We start from the raw sequence: 20,176 nt of genomic DNA on the forward strand, positions 1-20,176 counted from the left end.
AAAAGAAACAATCATTAGATTGAACGGGCAACCAACAGAATGGGAAAATTTTGCAATCTACCCATCTGACAAAGGGCTAATATCCAAAATCTATAAAGAACTAAAACAGATTTACAACAACAACAAAAAAGCAAATGAACCCATCCAAAAGTGGGCAAAGGACATGAACAGACACTTTTCAAAAGAAGACATTTATAAGGCCAAAAAAGACATGAAAAAATGCTCATCATCACTCATCATTAGAGAAATGCAAATCAAAACCACATTGAGATATCATCTCATGACAGTTAGAATGGCAATCATTAAAAAATCTGGAGACAGATGCTGGAGAGGATGTGGAGAAATAGGAACACTTTTACAATGTTGGTGGGAGTGTAAATTAGTTCAACCATTGTGGAAGACAGTGTGGCGATTCCTCAAGTACCTAGAAATAGAAATTCCATTTGACCCAGCAATCCCATTACTGGATATATATCCAAAGGATTATAAATTATTCTATTATAAAAACACACGCACACGTATGTTCATTCCAGCACTGTTTACAATACCAAAGAGCTGGAACCAACCCAAATGCCCATCGATGATAGACTGGACAAGGAAAATGTGGCACATATACACTATGGAATACTATGTAGCCATAAAAAATGATGAGTCCATGTCCTTTGTAGGGACATGGATGAATCTGGAAACCATCATTCTCAGACACCAGAACAGAAAACAAACACTGCATGTTCTCACTCATAGACTGGTGTTGAACAATAAGAACACATGGACACAGGGAGGAGAGCATCAAACAATGGGGTCTGTTTTTGGGGGGAATAGAGGAGGGACAGCAGGGGTAGGGAGGTTGGGGAGAGATAACATGGGGAGAAATGCCAGATATAGGTGACAGGGGATGGAGGCAGTAAACCACATTGCCATGTATGTACCTAAGCAACAATCCTGTATGTTTTGCACATGCACCCCAGAACCTAAAGTGCAATTATATATATGTATCATTAACATAAATAACATTTTTATTAAAATAGTTCTGTCTTTTGAAAGAACAACTGTGGTGAAAATAACATTGTTTTTACATTTTGGAAATTTCTTTAATGTCGGGCTTAATAGAAAAATACCTAGATTTCGTATCTGATTTTTATTCAATTTGTGGCAATATATTATTTCTGTTGAAGAATATGAAGAAAATAAGGTCTCATGCATACAAAAATTAGCCAGGCATGGTTGTGTGCACCTGTACTCCCAGCTACTCCACTGGCTAAGTAGCTCCCAGCTACTCCGGAGGCTAAGGCAGCAGAATTGCTTGAACACAGGAGGTAGAGGTTGCAGTGAGTTGAGATTGCCCCACTGCACTCTAGCCTGGGCAACAGAGTGAGATTTAGTCTCAAAAAAAAAAGAAGCAGGGCCAAGCATGGTGGCTCATGCCTGTAATCCCAGCACTTTGAGAGGCTGAGGCAGGTGGATCATGAGGTCAAGAAATCGAGACCATCCTGGCCAACATGGTGAAACCCTGTCTCTACTAAAAATACAAAAACCAGCTGGGTGTCATGGCGTGTGCCTGTAGTCACAGCTACTCGGGAAGCTGAGGCAGGAGAATTGCTTGAACCTGGGAGGCAGAGGTTGCAGTGAGCTGAGATTGCACCACTGTACTCCAGCCTGGCTCCTGGCGACAAAGCAAGACTCTTGACTCAAAAAAAAAAAAAAAAAAAAAGGCAAACAAAACAAAGTCTCACAGATATGCAGCTGAAAAAGAGTAGAATATTTTAACAGCAAACAAAACTTTAGATATTCTCTGATACTACACCAAAACTCCACAAGTGATATATGTGGAATCTGAAACCATATCAACAAACTGCTTATGCTTTGTAACATTGTAATACATTGGTATATCTTGCACTTGTGAGTTTATAACATTACACATCGGTCATTTACTTTATTGGGTTGTGCAGATCTTTTAGGCATTGGCATATTGTATTACACAACACAAAAAAGATCTCATTCATTGGTATAACCACTAGCATCACTATAGCTTAAACTCTAAGGGTTAGAAAGCTGAAAAGTGATAAAGACAGTTTGTCATCATGTTTATTTTCCATGAAAGCTTGAATTTTGTCACTGGCAATAGTAGTTTCTGTTGAAGTATTTTTTCTTGAGGTGACAAGGTCTCAATTTACTCTTGAGAAAATGTCTGCCAGATACCCAAGTCTTAATAACTGTGGTTTGTCTCTCAGTCAATCACATCTCATGAAATAAGCCACCTGGTTCAGCTTGCAAGTCAAATGGCCACATAGGTGCTTTTCATATGCAGCAGAAGTGCTTTTTGCATGCTTTCAGTTTCACCATCAAAATATTGAAAAGACATGTCAAAGGTACAGGTTGAATAAAATTAATAAATTGTACTGCTTCATGAAGGGAATTCCTAGTGACACTGGCTTAATTGCATCGAAGAACACAATGACTACAAGTACAGTTTTGTCTTACCACCTCAATTTGTTCTAAAGAGCTAGCGGTTATACCCGCTATTATTTTTGCACCATCAGTGCAAATGTGATAGCAGTGAAAAGAGGTAAGAAATGTCACTATTAATATGAACAGAGTTGGACCTGAGAATTCTTGGGGATCTCCTGGAGTCTGTGGATCATACTTTGAGACTGACTGTCTTAATCAGTTACAGAATCATAGGGTACTGGATGTACAAGGGGGACCCAAATAGAATCACAATGTTGTAGGAGATGTTGAAAGAGCATCAGTAAAATTTTATGCTCTATTGCCCCATGTTTTCAAACAGTACAGTATTCTCCATACCAAAAATATATAAAGTGATTTCCATTTTATAATACTATAGATGAATATTTGCAATTAGCTACTTTTCACTCTTGATATGTCCTACCCTATACATATATGAAATTCCTCATCCATAAATTCAAGTCCATCTCCTTTTACTCTATTTCCAGTAGAAATGGAAATTAGTCCAATTATTCTGCATAAGGCTCCTAACTGTAAGAGCACCTAAGATCAGTCCTTCCTGCCTTCTTATGTATTTAATCATAACAGGATCCATAGAGGTTTGCTTTTGCAACCACTTTTATCCCTTCTTTGATCCACAAGTCTTCCACTGGCCCTTTCTTTATTCATATCTCTTTGTTTCTGGTCTATCCTTTTATCATACACCTTCCTCCAGCCTACACCTACAATCTCTGCCCTATGAATGTCTAATTTCCAAATATCCTTTCCTCTGGAGAGCTTCTGAGCAAAGGCACTCCTCTGGAGTGCCTTTTGTCAGAGCATTGCTATTAACATAGAGGCTGTGTGTGTGGTACACTAGAATTACAGTATAACAAGGACAAGAAGACCAACTGTGTACTGGACTAGCCCTGTCCAGTGGAACTTTCTGTATGATGGAAATTTTTTCTATCTGAGCGGTCAAGTAGAGCAGCCATGAGCCACATGTGGCTGTTGTGTACTTGAAACTTGAAATGTGGCTACTGAGGAATAGTATTTAAATTTTATCTAGTTTTAACTCATTTAAAATTAAATAGCTATATGTGGGTACCATATTGGACAACAAAGTCATAGACCCTACTTGAAATAGCTCCTTTAATTTGAGAATCATGTGAGGTCATTGTTAATGATGTCACTGTGTAAACATTAGTACCACTCTTCAGCATGGGCATCTTTTCCACTTTCTGGGCACAGAGGAGGACACTTCCCAGCTCTCTGGCAGGGAGACAGGGTCATATGACTATGATCATGTGGTGCAGATCACTTCCAGGCAAACATTTAACTGCAGTGCATGACACTCCTTTTTCATTCTGCCATGGTAATGAGAATGTTCCAGACCATGGAGCCTCTGTGATTCTGGGTCCAGAATGAGTACAAAGTTCCCCACTCTGTTACAACCCACACTGGACATGAACGTAAGTAAGCAATAAACTTCTATGTGGAAAGCCACAGGAAATTCAGAGTTCCTCTATTACTGCAGCATAACCTAGACCTTCCTGGCTGATAGAAGTCCACAGCAGAATCACCTGAGCAGATTGTTAAATCCACATACCTAGAGCCCATCCCAGGTCGAGACCGGGGCACCAGTATTTTTGGTTCAAAACAAAATGAAAGACCTCTCCAGGTGCTTTGAATGTGTGCTAACCTGATCAAGAAGCAGTGCTAAAATACAATGTCATTGTTACTACAGAGAGTACAGAAATGAGTCCAAGAAAGATAATGCTAAATTTTGCAAAGCCACTTGGCTGCTACGTGAAGGAGACGAAATCCGACCTGTGTTCTTTCCCCATGCTGTGCTGCTTTTCCTATTGTTCTAAGTTTTGGAGATGGTGGGAGGAAGCAGATTGATATGTCTTTGCTTCCAAATTGAATTTGTTAATGCTTTTATCCTTATTATAATACTTTCACATACAGTGATTAGTTGCACAAAACCCTGTTAAATCCAAAAAATAGTATTAAGAGTGGCATGCACTATAGAAAAGGCTAGGAATCTAACTTCTATTTAAAAATATTGTTTCAATTAGTAAATGTATTCCAAGTTTGAACAAGATGTCTGTAAACAACTCTTAAAAGTAAAAAAAATTCATTTTTATTGGATAATTGACTGTGGAAAATAGGATCAGTGCTGCATATTGCTCAATTGGCACAGCAGGTTATTAGTAACAACTACTCTACTGACCATATAATGTCTGCCTTAAAATGTCTTTATTCATCTTTTAAAGTGATGAGCCTTGGATGTTGGTTATTTCATTTATCCAGCAAACGTTGATAGAGTATCTGTCATATACCAGCCACTGTGGTATGTACTGGGTACAGAGTGGTGAACAAAATAAACAAAAGACCTGTCCTTGCGGAGCTTCCAGTTTAACAGGAGATGTAAACAATAAGCAAATACACAATTAAATATATAATTACAAATTATGTTGATTTCCTCAAAATTAATACATAAGTTTAATGTAATTCAATTTATAATTCCAGCTTTGTTTTAGATAATTCTGTAATGTGCTGGTAATGTATTTATGGAAGAATAAAAGACCAAGATTAGCCAAGAAAAGGAGATGAATGAGTATGGTGGGGGTGGTGGAGTTTACCGTAGGCAACAGTTTGAGTCCTTTGGTCGGGAGTGGGTAGTGCCTGTAAAATACAAAAGAGAACAATCAAGGTTGGGCAGGGGGTGTCTCAATCCCTGATCACACCTCACATATGTGAGAGGAGAGGCAGGAAGGGTCGCCGAGGGCTATGCACCTCTGATGAAGTCTTCACCCACCCAGTCAGGAGCCCTGGAGCAAAAACTTTGCCCTTGGAGGAGTCTTGCCCTGGGCAGAAATTACCAGGCCCCAATGCTTCTGCCATGCCTGTCATTTGCTGGGGGTTGCCCAGCTCCAACGTTGCAGGGCTGTGGACTCACTGGGCTGAAAGCCCAGTTTTTCTGATCAGTACACTTCATGGCTGGGGCCCCAGGCCATATAGTAGTAGCACATAGAATAGAGCTACTGTCTTCAAAACAGGCTGGTATTGGAATAAGAAAAGAAAAAAGATCATGCAATAGCATAAGGAGCCAAAAATAAATAAATAAATGACTTAAGCATCAGTAAGTGAGAATTACTATGTGAAAAAAAGTTTAATTCAATGGAGGGAAAGGTTTATCTGATAAATGGTGCTGGCATAAATGACTGTCTTTTTGGAAAAAAATGAGAGTGAGTATCTTCATCTTAATCATAGACAAAAATTTATGCCCAATGCACCAAACACTTAAGTATAATTAATAAAATATAAAAAACCTTACAAGAAACTATGAAACTCTGTCTATGTAATCCAGCCTTAAAGACCATAAATTATTCAAGGCTGGAAATCCAGAACCTATTAAAAAAAAAAGACTGTAGAATATTTAAGACTTTACTAGAGAAAAGATACCATAAATGAAGGCACAAGACCGATGACAAATCAGGAAAATCATTTAATTGATTAAATGATTAAAAGTCATTCAAGCGTTTAGAGAACTGGATTACGATAAATATTGTACAGCATAGCAAAGAGGTTGATTTCTATGAGCCAGGAATGAAAATCAGTTATGTGTTTTATAACCAAATAGGACATCTACTGTTTATATGTTCCATGAAGGTTCAGTGAATAAATGCATATACTGGAATAAATTTGATAAACTGAAAGCTTAAACAATCTGTGAGGAAAGCCACGTTGTTCTTCACTTCTCAATTCTGTTGAACACAAGGAAGTTGGGAAAAAATATGACTGTCCTGCAGCAAGACGTTCACCCGCCACAGGCACAGCTGCCATTGAACTCTTTTAAGCATAGTGGGATTTCTGCATTCTACTGTATCCTGGGAGAAGGAATGCTTGTGGATGCCTGCTAGAAATTTCAAAGCCCTGTGAGGAAGTCTTATCTCGCGCTGGAAGGTGAGGTCATTTTCCATTTCAGGGATACATGAAAGAAGTTAGTCCTCAAGAAATTAAGTCTACAAAAGCAGTCCTCAAATAGATCAGGAAAGACACTCTTTTCTTTCCCTTTCTTTCCTTTCCTTTCCTTTCTTTCTTTCTTTCTTTCTTTCTTTCTTTCTTTCTTTCTTTCTTTTCTTTCTTTCTTTTTCTTCTTTCTTTCTTTCTTCTTTCTCCTTCCTTCCTTCCTTCTCTTTCTTTCTTTCTTTCTTTTTCTTTCTTTCTTTTTCTTCTTTCTTTCTTTCTTCTTTCTCCTTCCTTCCTTCCTTCTCTTTCTTTCTTTCTTTTTTCTTCTTTCTTTCTTTCTTTTTTCTTCTTTCTTTCTTTTTCTTCTTTCTTTCTTCTTTCTCCTTCCTTCCTTCCTTCTCTCTTTCTTTTTTCTTCTTTCTTTCTTTTTCTTCTTTCTTCTTTCTCCTTCCTTCCTTCTCTCTTTCTTTCTTTTTTCTTCTTTCTTTCTTTCTTTCTTTTTCTTCTTTCTTTCTTCTTTCTCCTTCCTTCCTTCCTTCTCTCTTTCTTTCTTTCTTTCTTTTTTCTTCTTTCTTTCTTCTTTCTCCTTCCTTCCTTCCTTCCTTCTCTCTTTCTTTCTTTTTTCTTCTTTCTTTCTTTTCTTTCTTTCTTTCTTTCTTTTTCTTCTTTCTTTCTTTCTCCTTCCTTCCTTCCTTCCTTCTCTCTCTTTCTTTCTTTTTTCTTCTTTCTTTTCTTTCTTCTTTCTCCTTCCCTCCTTCCCTCCTTCCTTCCTTCCTTCCTTCCTTCCTTCCTTCCTTCTCTCTCTCTTTCTTTCTTTCTTCCTTTCTTTCTTTCTCTTTCTTTCTTTTTCTTTTTGTTCTTGCCTGCCTACCTTCCTTCTTATTGAAAAGAAGTGGCAATTTCCTCATAATACTTTACAATAACAACCTAGAGCCTAAGGCTTTATCCCTGTGGAAAAAAAAATCCACTAATTGCTTATATATCTGCAATTCATTAATTTATCCAGTCCATTGGCAAAGCTATTTATAATTTCAGTTTCTACTGTCTCCGCCTCCTAGAATAACACATTCATAATTTTACTATTTCTATTTAAAGCAGAACTACATTTATTTGTACTCAGTTTGCTTCTTCAAGCTTCAAGGAATATTCCCTTATCCTAGGATGACAAAATTTAGGGGCTAAATATTTGGTGAGCTATTTTTGATCTATATAAAACAAGTGCATGTAGACATGTATATGTAAGTATATATGCATATATATACATAAATATATATGCACATATATATCCTCAACTTATTTTCGTATTGAATTGTGCATTGTTGTGGTTGTAGTTTAAGCTTTTTAAACACACTATTCTTCAGCTCATTCTCAACTCCCTTTAACCTTTTATATATACATTTACTCTTTAACCTGATATAGTCAGCTACACTGAATTCTAAGACCATCAAAATGTATTTGAAATAAATTTGTTTAAAAATATTCCTGGAATAAATAAGCTTAGTTAGCAGAAATACTCTGAACATCAACATGTAATGATAATTTTCATTAGATTTTTCTTTCTTTAAAATGTGAAAGAGAAATAAATGTTATCCATATTTGTGATGATTGCAACGACAATAGAAATGGTAGTTTAATTTCCATATTTGTAAGAACACATGAATATTCTTCTATTAGTCACATGATTTATGAATAGTATATTCTGTTGGGTTTAAAAGAATGCTGAGCCTAAAGGCACAATTACATTTTAATTCTAATTTCTTTCAAGGAGTGTTCATTTACATTACAAGTTTGTCGTCTCTGGAGACAAGGCAGCTATTGTCTGGGAACTGCATGAGTTTAATTTGGTATGTAGTAAACTGTAAGGCAAAGTGGGTATGAAAAAACTGGATGAGGAATTGTTAAAACCTATGGTGAGTAGCATTATGCCATGGCTAAGCTTTGCAGCCCCAAATCATCTTTGATCTGGGCTCTGCCATTCGAGAAACAATTCACTGTACTTGGGCAAATCATATTCCCTCTCTGGACCTTAAGCAACCTTATTTGTGAATTGAGGGCTGCAGGGAGGGTTCAGGGAGAGAAGTAAACAAAGCACTTGCACGGTGACTGCACACAGTGGATTTTCTTCTCAGCGACATTTGTCCCAGCTCTACCACCAGCCCTGAGATATGAGGTTAGTCACAACCTGTAAAGGCATCAATTTCTTCTTTATTTGCTAAAAGGTTAGTTTGAGAAAATTCTAAATTCCCTTTTAACACTGTGTTTTATACTCATTTCTGAAAGGCATTTGTTTTCACCACAGCACTCTCCTCTTGGTTCAGCTTGTTCTTCACTAAGCCCTCCATGACCATCATGCACCCACATCTTCACACACCAAGACAAGTCCTCTTTCTCCGTGTCCTACAGTGCTTTGTCTCTTGAGATGACAAATTCCTTAGCACCAGAGATGATATCTTTCTCATTTTTGCCTCCTCAAAGCTACTGTATACAGTACAGTACATATTTTTGCCATAGTACACAGTTAGTACTACATAAGCGCCATTTGACTGAATGAATGAACAGGTACAGGGAGAATGAATGGATAAGGTACTAGTTTACGAAGGCTGCCTTAACAGGTACCATAAAATGCATGGCTTAAAACAACAGAGACTTATTGTCCCACATTTCTGTAGTCTAAGCATCTGAAATGAAGCCATTGCCAGGATTGTGCACCCTTTGAAACCTGGAGTGGAGAATCTTTCCTGTCTCTTCCTGGTTTCTGGTGGTGGCCGGCAATCCTTAGTATTCTGTGGTGTGCAGCTGCAATGCTTCAATCTCTGTGTCCCTTGTCACATGATCTTCTCTCCTTGTGTGTGTGTGTGTGCATGTGTGTGTGTGTTGTGTCTTCTCTTTTCATGAGGACACTAGTCATATTGGATTGAGTTGATCCTATTACAGTATGACCTCACCTTAACTAATTTCTTCTGTGACTGCCCTATCCAAAGTCACATCCACAGGCACTAAGCATCCCCAAAGGGGATGACAATATTCTCTCCTTGATCAAATTCTAGCCAGACTTCCCTGAACTGCCTTCTCAAGTAGGCCTTAGCTTTTGGATTTCTGTATTCATCTCTGAATTTGTCCAGTTTTAGTAAGAATCCTGCTTAGTCAATTTAGCTGGAATCCCCCATAGATCACCCACAATATCTGATCAGAGCCCGCATCCTCTGCCATCCTTCAGGTGATGGTTGATCACATTGGTCTCCTTCAGCAAGAATGCTGTTAGGTCAGTTTAACAAAGAATTGCCCTACCTTGGTCTCTTCTTAAGCCAGCGCTCAGCAAGGAGAAAGCCATTTCAGTTGGAGCACCAAGATCGTGAAGCCCAATGGCAAGAAGCCAGTCGAGTTAGAGTTCAGCATCTCCCAGGCTCTTCTGGAGCTGGAGATGAACTCACACATCAAGGCTCAGTTCAGGGAGCTGATTACGGCAGCCAAGGAAATTGAAGTTGGTGGTGGTTGGAAAGCTATCATAATCTTTGTTCCTGTTTCTCAACTGAAATCTTTCCGGAAAATCCAAGTCTTGCTAGTTCAGGAATTGGAGAAAAAGTTTACTGGGAAGCATGTTGTCTTTATCACTCAGAGGAGAATTCTGCCTATGCCAAGTTGAAAAAGCCATACAAAAAATAAGCAAACGCTCCCCAGAAGCTGTACACTGATAGCTGTGCATGATGCAATTTTTGAGGACTTGGTCTTCCCAAGCAAAACTGTAGGCAAGAGAATCCATGTGAAACTGGATGGCAACTGGCTCATAAATGTTCATTTGGACAAAGCACAGCAGAACAATGCGGAACACAAGGTTGAAACTTTTTCTGGTGTCTATAAGAAGTTCACGGGCAAGGATATTAATTTTGAATTCCCAGAGTTTCAATTGTAAACAAAATGAGTAAATAACATATATATTCACAGTTAAAAAAAAAAAAGAATTGCCCTACCTCATAGTAATTGCTTATCCACTGACTCCCAAATTGCTCCTTGGGTGTAACTTTCCACTTCACCTGGTTGTATTCAGAGTTAAGCCCAATTTTTCTGCCCTATTCCGAAACCCCAAGTCTACCTTATTCAGATGGTTGCAGAGTAAAAAGCTTAATCATCTTCTAAAAATATTTCTGTAGCCAGATAGAATTTAATCTTCCAATATATTTAAATTCCAATAAATTTAAATTCCAAATTTAAATTTATACTTCCAATATAGTAAAGATTAAAAACTAAGTGAGAGAAACTAAAGTGGAATGAGGTAGAAGCCAGAAACTTCTGAAATATTTACACTAAATCTCTTAGAGTAGAAATCTTAGAGTAGAATTAGGGAAAAGAAAGTAAAGAATCCACAGTAGGCTGTCCTAGTGACATGGGTCTCTTATAATGTCTCCTGCGGAATCATTCTCCAGTTGGAGGTGGAGGACTCACTGTATACTTATTCTCCACCCAAAACTTGAGCCTTCAGTTACGGAACTTGGTTCTAGTGTGTCTGAAAGTTCACCCCTTGGCCAGGTGTGGGTGCTCTTGCCTTTAATCCTAGCACTTTGGGAGGATAAGGCAGGAGGATACCTTGAGCCCAGGGGTTCAAGACCAGCCTGGGCAATATAGGGAGACTCTGTCTCTTAAAAAATAATAAATAAATAAATAAACAAACAAACAAACAAATAAATAAATAAAGTTCACTCCTTCATCAGATGTCACTGCAGTTACAGGCAATGGAAATAAAGTAGAATGGGTTGAATGCAGTGTCTCACACCTGTAATCTCAGCACTTTGGGAGGCATAAGTGGGTGGATCACCTGAGGTTGGGAATTCAAGACCAGCCTAGCGAATATGGTGAAACTCCATCTCTATTAAAAATACAAAAATAAAGTAGCTGGGTGTGATGGCAGGTGCCTGTAATCCCAGCTATTCAGAAGGCTGAAGCAGGAGAATCACTTGAACCCAGGGGTGGAGGTTGCTGTGATACAAGGTAGTGCTATTGCACTCCAGCCTGGGCGACAAGAGTGAAACTCCATCTCAAAAAATAAAATAAAAAGTAGAATGGCTGGCCTCTAACCCACTTTCTACTGAAGTACTGTAATATACATTATTATGAAATATCTGTTTGCCCTTGTTTTTCACTTGCTATATTATTTTATACTCAATAGGAACTGTGCTGGTAATTTTCTTTCTCTTTTAAAGTCCTGTCTTAAATTACGCATGCACAAATGTAATTTTATTCTTTGTTAAGTTTTCCCTTGATCTTTATATCCATTCAGAATCAGGTCAAAATACAATAGGAGAGAGTGTGATGCACAAGAGAGGAACAAAGGCAGATGCAGCTGGGGCAGGAGGTGAAACTCGCAGGCACCTTCTTCCATGCTACCTTCATCGGCCTTTTATAATCGTAGGGTAGGGGACCTCTAGACATGGAACTGTATATTATTTCTTCCACATTAGTGTTTTTGGAAGTGTCAAAAAGGCAGATGGATAATTCACAGTTAGCAAATTGATGATCTGCTGCATAGATCCGTACAGAAGCTTCTCCAGCTTGGCCCTGACCACAGATTTGAGAGTGCAAACGTGCTGCTCCCTTAATTTCTCTTGCCCCCTGAGGCAAGGCCCTTCTAAGAATCTTTATTTTACTCCAGTCTCACACTGAAACTCCTTCTGGTATTAAGAAGTCTATTATTTAAAAAAATTAATTAAATGTAAAATACGCTCAGATATATACAAACCTTATTTTATTTCAGTTAACTAAAATAAACAAGTCAACTATATGGTTTTTGAAATTTTTAAAAATTTCACTTTAAGTTCTGGGATACAAGTACAGAGTGTGCAGGGTTATTATGTAGGTATACATGTGCCATGGTGGTTTGCTGCACCTATCAACCCATCATCTAGGTTTTAAGCCCTGCATGCATTAGGTATTTGTCCTCATGTTCTCCCTCCCCTTGCTCCTCACCTCCTGACAGGCTCTGGTGTGTGTGGTTCTTCTCCCTAGTCCATGTGTTCTCATTGTTCAACTCCCACTTATGAGTGAGAACATGCGGTGTTTGGTTTTCTGTTTCTGTGTTAGTTTGCTGAGAATGATGGCTTCATCCATGTCCCTGCAAAAGACATGATCTCATTCTTTTTATGGCTGCATAGTATTCCATGGTATATATGTACCACATTTTCTTTATCCAATCTATCATTGATGGGAGCCCAACTGTAAATGAATCGATTAACATATATATAAATAAATCATTAAATAAATAGCCCCACATGGTGGCTCATGACTTTAATCCCCCAGCACTTTGGGAGGCTGACATTGATTACTCTGCAGTGATGTGTAATTCAGGATGCTTTGCAGGCATACTTCTAATGGTTTTACAATGTAAGTAGGGAATCAAACAAAAAGTTGATAACTTATGACTTATTGTTTTTATTCTTCTACATCACATCATAGATACTAGAACATATCTAGATTATGTAATACCTTTATATTTAAGGCAAATATGGGTCATGTGTTACTTACAAAAGGTCTTTTTGTGTCACTTTATCAGAGAGGATGCACAATGACTTACGGTCTCTAAATGACTATTTCCTAAACTCTCCTTATGAGGATTCTCTGCAACTGTTTTATTGTGGTAAAATACATACAACGTAAATTTTGCCATTTTGGTCATTTTTAAGTTTAATGGCATTAAATGCACACCCTTTCTGTGGAGTTATCACCACCATCCATCTCCACAACTTTTTCATCATCCCAAATGAAGACATAATACCCATTAAACACTTACTTCTCATTCCCTCCTACCCACAGTTCTTGGCGAGTACCGTTCTTTCTCTATGAATTTGACTACTCTAGATACCTCATGTAAGTGAAATCAAATAATATTTGTCCTTTTATTACTGGCTTATTTTACTTAGCATAACATTCTCAAGGTTTATCGATGTTGTAACATGGGTTAGAATTCCCTCCCTTTTTAAAGCTGGTTAATATTCCATTTTATGTGTACACATTTTGTTTATCCATTGATCCATCAGTGGACACTTGGATTGCTTCTGTGAATAATGGCTCTTATGATGATGAGTGTACAAGTGTCTTTTTGAGACCCTGCTTTCAATTCCTTTGGGTACATACCTAGTAGTAGAAGTGCTACATCATATGAACATTTTATTTTAAATTTGTTGAGTAACTATTTTATTGTTTTCCATAGTTGCCACACCATTTAACCTTCCTGCCATCAGTGCATAAGGGTTCTAGCTTCTGTGCATCCTCACCAATACTTATTATTTTCTGTTTTTTAAAAATGATAGTTATTCTAATGGGTGTTAAACGACATCTTATTATGGTTTGAATTTGTGTTTTCCTAATGATTAGTGATGTTAAGCATCTTTTCATGTGCTTATTGGCCATTTCTGTATCTTCTTTGAAGAAAGGTATATTGAAGACCTTTGCCCATTTTTAAATCAGGGTTTGTGTTTGTTTCTTTTCAGTTGTAGGAGATCTTCACAGACTCTGGATATCAACCCATTAAGAGATACATGATTTGCAAATACTTTCTGTTAGTTCCTTTTCATTTTATCAATAGGGACTTTTAAGGCACCAAATTTTTAATTTTGATATAGTCCAATTTACCTACTATTTTATTATAATTGCCTGTGCTTTTGGTATCACATTCAAGAAACTGTTGCCAAATACAATGTCATAAAGTTTTCCCCTATGTTTTCCTCTCAGAGTTTTACAGTTTTAGCTCTTATATTTATGCCTTTAACCCATTTTGAGTTAATTTTTGTACATGGTGCATGGTGTAAAGTAAGGGTCTGACTTCATTCTTTTACAAATTGATACCGGATTTTCTCCAAAGCTTTAACAAATGGTTAGCAAATAAAAAGACTTTTCCCCAATTGAATGGTCTTGGCACCCTTCATTTACTGTATGTATGAGAGTTAATTTCTGGGCTCTATATTCTACTCCACTAATCTATATGTGTGTCTTTATGCCAGTTCCACACTGTTTTAATTACTGTAGATTTATAGTAAGTTTGGAAACCAGGAAGTGTTAGAACTCCCACTTTGTTCTACCTTTTCAATATTGTTTTGGCTATGCAGAGTCCCTTGTGATTCCTTATAAATTTTAAGATAAATTTTTTTGTTTCCACAAAAAAGTTATTAGAATTTTGACAGGAATTGCACTGAAACTGTAGATCACTTTGAGTAGTAAGGACATTTTAACAATATTAAGTATTCCAATCTAGAAATTCTGGATGTCATTCTATTTATTTTTGTCTTCAATTTCTTTCAGCAATGTTTTGTAATTTTTCAGTATGCAAGTTTTCTGCCTCCTAAGTTATGCTTATTCCTAAATATTTCACTCTTTTTGATGCTTTGTAAGTAGAATTGTTTTCTCAGTTTCCTTTCAAATTGTTCAGTGTTATTGTGTAGAAATGCAGCAAATTTACCTGCAAGTTTTTAAAAAATTGTCTAAGGTAGGTTTGTTCACCTTCTCACCTCCTACCCAATGTCTCCAGTCCTAGTGGGTTGTAAAGACAGCATGTAGTTGAAGAGGTAGTTCTTAAAATGAAAGTGATTTCTAATGTAATTGTATCATATCTTACAGATTATTTTCTTTACCAAACCCTACTTCCTGTTATGCTTTTTGATGCTGTTGGAAGAAATAGGGGCAAAGAACCCATAAAAATACATATTTGGGCTTTTCTTTTTTTCTTTCTTTTTTTTTTGAGGCAGGGTCTGGCTTTGTTGCCTAGGCTGGAGTGCAGCAATGATCACAAATCACTGCAGCCCTCTGATCCTTTCTAATTCTATCCTTCCATCCTTGGGCTACATACAAATGACTATTTAGTGGTATTTCTTACATGGATTTAAGCTCCAGTAAATCATTTTCACTCCCTGTGTCTGATTCTTCATCTATCGAAAGCATTCTGCTTACTCTTTTAGTGAAGGGTGGGGAGGAAGGCAGGATGGGGAGGTGCAGTTTCTACCTAGCTGGAAACTTTAACAAGGGATGACACTTTTCATTTGCACCTGTCATTGGAAATTATAAATTGGTCTTCCAGCCCAAGTCTAGGCAAGTCTTCGAAGGAGTGTGTGTAGTATTGCCTGTGGTATCAAGCTAAAAACATTGTCTTGGAATGCTGACCCGAATGTGAGAAGTGATTTTCATTTTCATGAGTCCAGAGAGGCTCTCAAATACCTTTTCCTTTTCACTTTAATATGATTTTCTTTTAATCTTGACATATGTAGTACAGATAAAATCATGCATACTTTGATATTTTTCTTTGGACTATAACCTCTAGGTGACAGTCAATATTAGCAAAGGAATGATTCAATACAGGAATATTATTCAGCTAATCTTGTGACATTTTGAGCAAGAGTTGTCATTTTTCTGGCATGATTTGTTATTGAACAAATTAGATTTCCCAAGAACACGGTGGCCATTACTTTTTCTGATGTAATGAAATACTCCGTTAACTTGCTTCAGGTTGCCTCACAACTCTGCACTACATTACCTTCATTTTCCTCAAATCTCACAAATTATTTGGTCTGAAAGCTTGAATGAGAATTTTCCAAAGTAAAGTTGAAAGCTTCAAGGTCCTATAGCAATATTCACCAGGAGACTACTTGGCCACATATGCAGAGGGCTGACATTTTGAATGGGTGTCACAGTCTGTAAGGCCTCCTGTGTCCTGTGACCGTGGTGAAGGCTCTTAGGTGGTTATCAAGAAGCCTATGTTTTAAGAAGTCCACCTTTTATTTCAAGGTTCAGCTCTACCACTGAGGAAGGAGCATAACCAGCAAAATTTATTTGGGTAATTCAGTAAATGACATATTTGACCTGGAAGCATGACTTGTCAGAATCAGAATGCAGGAAAGGGAATGACAAGGCAGCATTGTATGCAGGGAAATAGCAATGTACTCTCTGAGCCCTGTGGCACACAGTGGGTGAAATCAGCCAGGCACATGAGTAGATTATCACGCCCTTTACATCTTCAGAGTTTGGTCCTGACCCCAAGTCTCTGATCCTTGCAGACAGTAAGAGGGAGAACCTTTGCTAGACACAGTAGGGCAGTGAATTACACTCCATTTTGGCTATCAGGGAAAGGGCCCAGCATTGGATGACTGAACCCTGTCTTTGATTCTCACTGGTGGTTGCTTATGGGTTTTCGTTTGTTTGCTTGCTTTTTATCTTCTTCCTCTGATGCTTCATCTGCATCAGGGACAAGAGGCGCAAGAATATGGAATATGTGACCCAAGTATGTGAAGATGTTCCTGGTTTATTCAGAAGTATGATTTTGAGAAGCCTACCTAGAGGTAAAGATAACCACAGTTATATTACAAGGTAAGCTATTGTGTTTCAAAATAATTTCTATACAGAAATGATCAGATTAAAGCCTGCCAGATTATTCCTTAAAACCCATAAGTATTATAAATACTATATAAAATGAAATGGAGATCACATTATGGCAAGAACAATTACTACAATCAGACCTATTAAGAATAGTCTTCAGTGACTCATATTGGGACTGATTTAGTCAATTAGTATTCAGCCATGCTTACGTGGTCAAAAGGAGGATCCTTGCATAAAGTTGTTTTCTTTTTGGCTATCAGAATTTAAGAATTAAACTGTAATAGTGAGTAATGAGGGAACTTTTAAAGCAACACAGACCAATAAAAAAAATTGCTTGAAGTAGTGACCAACAAAAAAATTATTCATAATTGCAAAAATATATAAAGCATGTGTGTACAAGGTAAAGATGGGAAAAAAATCTAGTCAAATTGGGAAAAAAGTAAAAGGTAGGTGAATTTGCAAGGATTCTTGTTTATGAGTTTTGCCTAGACTTGCCTTATTAGTGCTATAGCAGCTTTTTCCAGAGAAAAAAATTACATTTAGCCATTGAGTAAAAAAGGCAGTGAGATTGCTTGAATACGTCCTCCAAAGAGCATGTGTTGGAAACTTAATCTCCACTTCAAAACTATTGAGAGGGGGGACATTTAAGAGGTGATTAGGTCATGAGGGGTCTGCTCTCATGAATAGATCAATGCCATTATTAGGGGAGTGCCTTAGTTATTATGGGAGTGGGTTCCTGATAAAAGAATGAGTTCAGCTCTTTCCTCTTGCTCTCTCTTGCGTGCTCCCTCGCCCTTCCATCGTCTACCATGGGATGACAGAGCAATAAGGCCCTTGCCAGTTGCAGCCCCTCAACTTTGGACTTCCCAGCCTCTAGAATCATAAACAATAGATCTCTGTTATTTACAAATTACCTGGTCTCAGGCATTCTGTTAAGATAGGTGGTATTGTTCAGCATCTCTTTAATGTGCAACCCATGGGTTTCCTCATACTTCTGAGTCTCTGGGGCAGAATCCTCAATAAGCTATTTGGACTAAAAAGCCCTGAAGTATACCCTGGCCTTCTTTCTAATAATGGAGATTATTTCTCATGAAAATCTTGGTAGAGACTAGATCACCAGAAGTCCTTAAGATGAGAAAGAAGGTGTTTGATATTCCAGGTGCACTTAAATGGAAGACTCAAGCCTGCTGTGGAAGGTGTTCTTTCCCTCATTGGAGCCCAGGGACACCCTGCACACATTATGTAATTACACAGACATGCAACCTTTACCACTTTGCAGACCCACCTCTGATATTGGTAAGCAATAATGCTGATATCAGGAATAGCAGTAATGCTTTCTCAGCTGATACAGCAATTTAAGGTTTTGTACTCCATACCCGACAGTGCCTTAAGTACCAGAAATACAAAGAGGAGTAAAATAGTTTTGTGTTCCAGGAAGTCACATCTCCTGGGGGAGGTAAACGTAGAGTACAATACAGGATGTATAGATAAAGAGTAACAGAATAATGATTGAAGTAAATAAAAATAAAATGCCGCAGTGATCATGGAAGGGTACGGATGGGATCAGGGAAGACATAAAGGAAGACATGCTTGATGTACACCTTGAAAGGTGAATAGAGATTTTTCCAAACACCTGAAAAAACAAGAGACATAAGGAAATACAGCATATTTGGAAAAGTCTGAGGAATTCTGTGTTGCTGGAACATAAGCTTAATAGGCCAAGAGGGGAGAAGCGGAGACCCTTTAGGGATGAGGGGAAGCAATCAGAATTGGAAAGCTTGGCACGCTGTGCCAAGGCATTGTACTTTGTCTTACAATTTGATGGACAGCCATTCAAACCTTTTGAGCTGGGAGAAAAGATGATCATATCTGCATTCTAAAAGTTGATGGTGGTGTGGTGTGTGAAAGGTGAAGTGGAAACGAGCAAGACTAGCATCAGGGAGGTCAACTGGGAAGCTAAACACAGTGACCCATTTCAGCGGTAAGGGGCCTAATTGTGGGGTGGAACTGAGAAGATAAATTATGAAAGACATCAAAAAAGTATATAATCAATTGTCAGAATGTAAGAGGTCACTGCAACCAATAATACTTTGAATGAAATGCACAAGTATAGTCAGGGGGAGGGAGTTGGAAGCCAATGGGCAGAGGAAGAATGACAACGTTAACTCAGGAAATTTGATTTGGCTTTCACACTTTCCACTCTGCCCACAGCTGCTCCTCTGCTTCCCCTCCCTTCCAAATTGCAGCCCACTGCCTCCCACACCCCTCACACTCTCCACCCTCATCATTTCTTCAAACTGCTCTGCCAAGGTCATCAATCCTCATCACCTACTGCCTCCCTGAAGCATCTGACACCATGAAAATCTCCCTGCTGGAAATATTTTCTCTCTTTAGCAGCCATGACACCACACTCTGTTGGTTTCTTTCCCTTTTATTTGTTTGCTCTTTATAATTTTTTATTAGCTCATTTTTCTCTGCCTAGTTCCTCTGGGTTTATCCTAGGCCTCTTTCTCTACTGACATATTTGCCATACAATCCCATTCATTTCCATGTTTCTAATATCCATGTTCATGCCAGGGACCTCAAAATATGTATTCCCAGGGAAGATCTGTCTTAGAATCTTATTTCTCTATGTTAGACTACCTACTCGATCTCCTCTTTGATATCCCATGGGTATCTCAACTAAACATAGCAAAAAAAAAAGCCTCAAAATTATTATCACAACCTGTCTAGCTCACACTTGTCCCCTTCCCTCTGTTTATTACAGGAGTAAGACACATTCTTTACTACTTATCTAGAAAATATTCTTGACTCATCTTTGTGCCTTAGCAGCCAGGTCTGATCAGTGACAAAGTCCTTTTCATTCTACCTGTGAATTGTCTCTAAAATCCATCTATTTTCTCTCCATTCTTACTGCTGTTACTACAGGACAGGTCATTGCTGTCTAAAAGCCTATATGATTGCAGCAGCTTCTTCCTGATCTCTTTGACTATCATCCTGTAATGGATTACCTACAGATTTTCTTACATGCTGGTTCTTCTGCCTGAAACATTATTATTACATCCTCTCTTACCAACTTTGATATTTCCAACTACTATTCATTCCCACAGTTTTAGCTCAGTCATTACTTTCTGCTAGGAACGTTCCTTAGCCCTCTCCTCTCTACTTAGTTGTCACTCAAATGAGTTCCCACAATACTCTGTTTAAAGTTTTACTCTTTTTCTATGCTTACACTATAAAGATGGCCTATCTCATTCTTTGCTGTATTACCAGTGCCTAACACAGTGACTCTATGCTTAATAAATATTTATGGAATTAACACGTAAATAAATACATTCAAATAATTTTATTGAAATGTGCATAAAGAAAAGAGCATAGATAAGTGCACTTCGCAACAAATGAA

General features: G+C 37.9%; 1 pseudogene; it reads left to right on the forward strand.

Moving 5' to 3' along the window:
* Positions 1–10,496, forward strand: part of LOC100404821 (small ribosomal subunit protein eS7 pseudogene) — a 29,323-nt pseudogene extending 18,827 nt beyond the window's left edge.
* Positions 10,497–20,176: the final 9,680 nt, after the last annotated feature.

This window comes from Callithrix jacchus, chromosome 13 (genome assembly GCF_049354715.1).
Source record: "Callithrix jacchus isolate 240 chromosome 13, calJac240_pri, whole genome shotgun sequence".
Lineage (NCBI taxonomy): Eukaryota > Metazoa > Chordata > Mammalia > Primates > Cebidae > Callithrix > Callithrix jacchus.